The 7,000-nt window shown below is 46.8% G+C and overlaps 1 pseudogene across 1 annotated transcript in view; it reads left to right on the forward strand.

Moving 5' to 3' along the window:
- LOC144593944 (monocarboxylate transporter 10 pseudogene) overlaps positions 1-7,000 on the forward strand; it is a 74,424-nt pseudogene that overhangs the window by 64,277 nt on the left and 3,147 nt on the right. Inside the window, exon 2 of the transcript XR_013547301.1 lies at positions 2,752-2,896. The product of XR_013547301.1 is annotated as a monocarboxylate transporter 10 pseudogene (transcript). The remainder of the gene's footprint in view (positions 1-2,751; positions 2,897-7,000) is intronic.

The raw sequence follows: 7,000 nt of genomic DNA on the forward strand, positions 1-7,000 counted from the left end.
TGGATATTTTTAAGGCAGAGAAAGATAGATTCTTGATTAGTATGGGCGTCAGGGGTTATGGGGAGAAGGCAGGAGAATGGGGTTGGGAGGGAGAGATGGATCAGCCATGGTTGAATGGTGGAACAGACTTGATGGGCCGAATGGCCTCATTGTGTCCTCCTATGACATATGAACCGATGAACATTCTGATACAAAGATGCCAGATACAAGTGTGACCCTCCCGCTCAACCAAACACTGCAGGCTGGCTTCTGCACACTGAGCTCACCTTATCTCAGAGCCCAACCAAAGCTTTTCAATGCACCTTGGTATATGTAGTCATACAGCGTGGAAACAGGCCCTTCGGCCCACCTTGTCCACACCGACCAAACTGACCCATCTACACTAGTCCCACCTGCCTGCATTTGGCCCATATCCCTCCAAATCCCTAGAAGGATGAGAGGAGATCTTATCAAAACGTATAAGATTATTAAGGGGTTGGACACGTTAGAGGCAGGAAACATGTTCCCAATGTTGGGGGAGTCCAGAACAAGGGGCCACAGTTTAAGAATAAGGGGTAGGCCATTTAGAACTGAGATGAGGAAAAACTTTTTCAGTCAGAGAGTTGTGAATCTGTGGAATTCTCTGCCTCAGAAGGCAGTGGAGGCCAATTCTCTGAATGCATTCAAGGGAGAGCTAGATAGAGCTCTTAAGGATAGCGGAGTCATGGGGTATGGGGAGAGGGCAGGAACGGGGTACTGATTGAGAATAGCAAAGATTTAATAGCAATTTTAAAGTACATCCTTGCTATTGAGGTTAATCCCCGGGATGGCGGGACTGTCATATGAGGAAAGATTGAAAAGACTGGGCTTGTCTTCACTGGAATTTAGAAGGATGAGAGGGGATCTTATAGAAACATATAAAATTATAAATGGACTGGACAAGCTAGATGCAGGGAAAATGTTCCCAATGTTGGGGGAGTCCAGAACCATGGGCCACAGTGTATGAATAAAGGGGAGGCCATTTAAAACTGAGATGAGAAAACACTTTTTCACCCAGAGTTGTGAATCTGTGGAATTCTCTGCCTCAGAAGGCAGTGAAGGCCAATTCTCTGAATGCATTCAAGAAAGAGCTAGATAGAGCTCTTAAGGATAGCGGAGATGCTGCCTGACCCGCTGAGTTACTCCAGCACTCTTGCGTTTTTTTTTGCGTGCTTATATTAATTGGTTTAAAAGCTGAGAACTATATTCTGCACTCTGTGTCTTCCCCTTTGCTCTACCTATTGTACTTGAGTTTGACTTGATTGTATTTCTGTACGGTGTTGTCGGGTGTGATTGAATAGCATGCAAAACAAAGGTTTTAGATTTAGGTTTATTATTGTCACGAGTATAGTGAAAGGTTTTGTTTTGCATGCTATCCAGTCATCAAAAAGACTACTAATGATTACAGTGCTCTAAAACAAGTTGAGTTTAGTTTATTGTCTCTTGTACCGAGGTACATAGAAAAACTTTTGTTGCGTGCTAACCTGTCATTAGAATCGAGCCACTTACAGTGTACAGATACATGATAAAGGGAATAACGTTTAGTGCAAGATAATGTCCTGTAAAGTCCGATTAAAGATAGTGCATGCGTCTTCTATATTCGAAAGAATTATATACTGCACTCACAAAATGCTGGAGTAACTCAGCAGGTCAGGCACACGTTTCGGGTCGAGACCCTTTTTCAGACTGAAGAAGGGTCTCGACCCGAAACGTCACCCATTCCTTCTTTCCTGAGATGCTGCCTGACCTGCTGAGTTACTCCAGCATTTTGTGAATAAATACCTTCGATTTGTACCAGCATCTGCAGTTATTTTCTTATATATACTGCACTCTGTATCTTCCCACTTGCTCGGCTTGAGATTTCGTTGGAAGAAACTGCAGGTGGTGGTTTGCACCAGAGTGCTGGAATAACTCAGCGGGTCAGGCAGCATCTCTGGAGAGAAGGAATGGGTGACGTTTCAGGTCAAGACCCTTCCTACGGACTTAAAGTTTGACTTGATTGTATTTACGTATAGTATTATTCGCTGAACACCTCCGCTCAGTCCGTCTTAACCAACCTGATCTCCCGGTGGCTCAGCACTTCAACTCCCCCTCCCACTCCCAGTCTGACCTTTATGTCCATTGTCAGAGTGAGGCCCAGTGCAAATTGGAGGAACAGCTCCTCATATTTCGCTCGGGTAGTTTACACCCCAGCGGTATGAACATTGACTTCTCTAACTTCAGATAGTCTCTGCTTCCCCTCTCTCTCCATCTCCTCCCCTTTCCCAGTTCTCCCGCCGGCTTTACTGTTTCCGACTACATCCTATCCTTGTCCCGCCCCCTCCCCTGACATCAGTCTGAAGAAGGGTCTCGACCCGAAACGTCACCCATACCTTCTCTCCAGAGATGCTGCCTGACCCGCTGAGTTACTCCAGCATTTTGTGTCTACCTTCGATTTAAGTCAAGTCTATTTGTCACATACATATACGAGATGTGCAGTGAAATGAAAGTGGCAACGCCTGCGGATTGTGCTAAACTACAAAACAGAATAGAAAATTTTGAAACCAGCATCTGCAGTTTTTCTCCTGCATGTATTATCTGATCAGTTTGGATAGCAAAGTTTTTCTCTGTACCTCGGTACACGTGCCAGTTATAGACCTAAAGCAGAGGTTGGCTGGCCGGCCGGCCATTTTCCGTGCTGTACATCGCTGTCACTGCCGGGTGTGTTAAGCGGCCTGTCCCTTGTTTCCACAGCGTGGGTGGGCTCGGTGTCGATGGGAATGATCTTCCTGTGCTCCCCCATCGTCAGCGTGTTCACGGATCTGTACGGATGCAGGAAGACGGCCGTCGCGGGGGCTGCGGTGGCCCTGGTCGGCCTCCTGGCCAGCTCCTTCGTCACGTGAGTTGCCAGCTTCATTCTTCACTCAGACGGTCACAGAGTGACACGGTGTGACAATAGACAATAGGTGCAGGAGGAGGTCATTCAGCCCTTCGAGCCAGCACTGCCATTCAATGTGATCATGGCTGATCATTCTCAATCAGTACCCCGTTCCTGCCTTCTCCCCATACCCCCTGACACCGCTACCGTTAAGAGCTCTATCTAGCTCTCTCTTGAATGCATTCAGAGAATTGGCCTCCACTGCCTTCTGAGGCAGAGAATTCCACAGATTCACAACTCTCTGACTGAAAAATGTTTTTCCTCATCTCAGTTCTAAATGGCCTACCCCTTATTCTTAAACTGTGGCCCCTTGTTCTGGACTCCCCCAACATTGGGAACATGTTTCCTGCCTTTAACGTGTCCAACCCCTTAATAATCTTATACGTTTCGATAAGATCCCCTCTCATCCTTCTAAATTCCAATGTATACAAGCTTAGTCGCTCCAGTCTTTCAACATATGATAGTCCCACCATTCCGGGAATTAACCTAGTAAACCTACGCTGCACGCCCTCAGTCTGAAGAAGGGTCTCGACCCGAAACGTCACCCATTCCTTCTCTCCTGAGATGCTACCTGTCCCGCTGAGTTACTCCAGCATTTTGTGTCTACCTTCCAGACTAACTTACCCACACCGACCAACATGATCTTATAGGGGTGTATAAAACCATGAGAGGAATAGATGCATAGAATCTCTTGCCCAGAATAGGGGAATCGAGGACCAGAGGACACAGGTTCAAGGTGAAGGGGAAAGATTTAATAGGAATCTGAGGAGTAACCTTTTCACAGTGTAGCTGGGACATTGTGGGCAAGTTGGGCCGAAGGGCCTGTTTCCACGCTGTATCACTCTATGACTCTATGTCCCAGCTACCCTAGTCCCACCTGCTGCGTTTGGTCCATATCCCTCCAAACCTGTCCTATCCATGTACCTGTCTAAATTTTTCTTAAACATTGGGATAGTCCCAGCCTCTACTACCTCCTCCGGCAGCTTGTTGCATACTCCCACCACCCTCTGTGTGAAAAAGTTACCCCTCAGATTCCTATTCAATCTTTTCCCCTTCACCTTAATCCTATGTCCTCTGGTCCTCGATTCCCCTACTCTGGGCAAGAGACTCTGTGCATCTACCCGATCTATTCCTCTCATGATTTCATACAGCTCTATAAGATCCCCTCTCCAGCACTTTGCTCCCTCTGCTAAACTAAACTACTGTGAATGGGATGATCGATGTTCGGCTGAGGGTCTGTGTCTCTAAACATAAAAAGTAAAATTGCTGCATATTACTGTAAGTCCAGCACAGTCACCTGCTGTTTGACTCCAGCTTTCCGAACGTACTCTTGTTACTGTCTGTCTGCACTTTATCTCCAGACCCCGATGTCTGCTCCGTTCACTTATTTGAGCTTCAGCTGCCATTCAGTGGGTCATGGAAACATAGAAACACAGACAATAGGTGCAGGAGGAGGCCATTTGGCCCTTGGAGCCAGCACCGCCATTCACTGTGATCATGGCTGATCATCCACAATCAGTAACCCGTGCCTGCCTTCTCCCCATATCCCTTGATTCCGCTAACCCCTAGAGCTCTATCTAACTCTCTTTTAAATTCATCCAGTGAATTGGCCTCCACTGCCCTCTGTGGCAGAGAATTCCACAAATTCACAACTCTCTGGGTGAAAAAGTTTCTTCTCACCTCAGTTTTAGATGGCCACCCCTTTATTCTTAGACTGTGTAGCCCCTGGTTCTGGACTCCCCCAACATTGGGAACATTTTTCCTGCATCTAGCTTGTCCAGTCCTTTTATAATTTAATACGTTTTTATAAGATCCCCTCTCATCCTAAACTCCAGGGTCGTAGAGTCATAGAGTGATAGAGTGTGGAAACAGGCCCTTTGGCCCAACCTGCCCACACTGACCAACATGTCCCAACTACACTAGTCCCTCCTGCATGTGTTTGGTCCATATCCCTCTAAACCTGTCCTATCCATGTACCTGTCTAAATGGGGTTTTTAAAATGTTGCGACAGTCTCTGCCTCAACTCCCTCCTGTCCCCTCTCCTACCAGCAGCCGGGAGGCCAATTAACGGCATAGGTTTAAGGTGATGGGGGAAAGATTTAATAGGAACCTGAGAGGCAATTTTTTCCACACAGAGGGTGGCGGGTGTATGGAACGATCTACAGAGGAGGTGGATGAGGCTGGGACTGTCCCAGCAGGTAAACGGCCGGCCAAGCAGGCGGTTGCCCAATGATTGAGAGCTTCTCGTTTTCACCCTACAAACTGCTTACAATGGCCTGTTTCCTTTATCATCGTTACATTTTTGCACATCTTTCATTCATTGTTCTTTATCTCTCCACACCACCATCTATATCTCTCGTTTTCCCTTTTCCCATGACTAGTCTGAAGAAGAGTCTCGACCCAAAACGTCACCCATTCCTTCTTTGCAGAGATGCTGCCCGTCCCACTGAGCTACTCTGGCTTTTTGTATCTATCTTGGGTTTAAACCCGCATCTGCAGTTCCTTAGGTAAACACACAATGCTGGAGTAACTCAGCGGGTCAGGCAGCATCTCGGGAGAGAATGAAAGGGTGACGTTTCGGGTCGAGACCATCAGTCTGAAGAAGGGTCTCGACCCGAAATGTCACCCATTCCTTCTCTCCAGAGATGCTGCCTGACCCGCTGAGTTACTCCAGCATTTTGTGTCTTCCTTCGATTTAAACCAGCATCTGCAGTTTTTTTCTACACATTGAGAGGTGTCTACGGACTAATCTCCTGCCCGCCCCCGGCAGCTTATAAATGTCACAGCTCAAGGTCTGTATCCAATTAAGCTCAGAGTTATTTTTTTATTCACAAAATGCTGGAGTAACTCAGCAGGTCAGGCAGCATCTCGGGAGAGAAAGAATGGGTGACGTTTCGGGTCGAGACCCTTCCTCAGTCTCGACCCGAAACGTCACCCATTCTTTCTCCCGAGATGCTGCCTGACCTGCTGAGTTACTCCAGCATTTTGTGAATAAATCGATTTGTACCAGCATCTGCAGTTATTTTCTTAAGCTCAGAGATATATTTGGAAACGGCAGTATCTGTTGGTTGTGCCTGCTCCTTATGTGGTGTAGCATTACCTGCATCAACCATGTGTACAGCGAAGGGTTTTGTTTTCCCTGCTCTCAAGGTAGCTCTGTGTGTGTGTGTACAGATAACATTTCCAGGAAAGCACTTAGCACATTGAACAGTACGACACAAGAACAGGCCCTATGATCCACATCATCTGCACCCAATTAATCTCCTCTGCCTGCACGTGATCCATATCCCTCCATTCCCTGCATATCCACCTGCCTATTTAAAATATCATGATCCATTTTTCTCCCCAAATTTCTTTTAGTTTGGTTTTGCCACCTGTGCCGAGGTCCGGTGAAAAGCTTTTTTGTTGCGCGCTAACCAGTCAGCGGAAAGACAATGCATGATTACAAACGAGCTGTCCACAGTGTGCAGATACAGGATAAAGGGAATAATGTTTAGTGCAAGGTAATGCCCACCTTAAGATTGCCCAATAGTTCAATGAGAGAGATGGGAGGTCAGGACCACTTTCTGGTTGTGGTAGGACGGTTCAGTTGCCTGATAACAGATGGGAAGAAACTGTCCCTGAATCTGGAGGTGTGCGTTTTCACACTTCTGTACCTCTTGCCTGATGGGAGAGGGGAGAAGAGGGAGGGGCCGGGGTGAGACTGGTTCTTGATTATGCTGCTGTCCTTGCCGAGGCAGCGTGATGTGTAGATTACAGAACAAAGAACAGTACAGCACAGGAACAGGCCCTTCAGCCCACAATGCCTGTGCCGAACATCATGCCAAGACCAACTCTTATTTGTCTGCACATGATCTGTAAGTTGGCTGGAACGAGTGTACAAGTGATCGCTGGTCGGTGCGGACTCGACGGGCCGAAGGGCCTGTTTCCACGCTGTTTCTCGAAACTACTATATTGTATGATCTGATTTGTTTAGATAACAAGCAATGAAAAGCTTTTAACTGTGTCTCGTACAGATTACAATAATAAACCTAAATCTAAATTCATGACATTTTAAGAGTCTAC

The sequence above is a fragment of the Rhinoraja longicauda genome, chromosome 5 (assembly GCF_053455715.1).
Source record: "Rhinoraja longicauda isolate Sanriku21f chromosome 5, sRhiLon1.1, whole genome shotgun sequence".
Classification (NCBI taxonomy): Eukaryota; Metazoa; Chordata; class Chondrichthyes; order Rajiformes; family Arhynchobatidae; genus Rhinoraja; species Rhinoraja longicauda.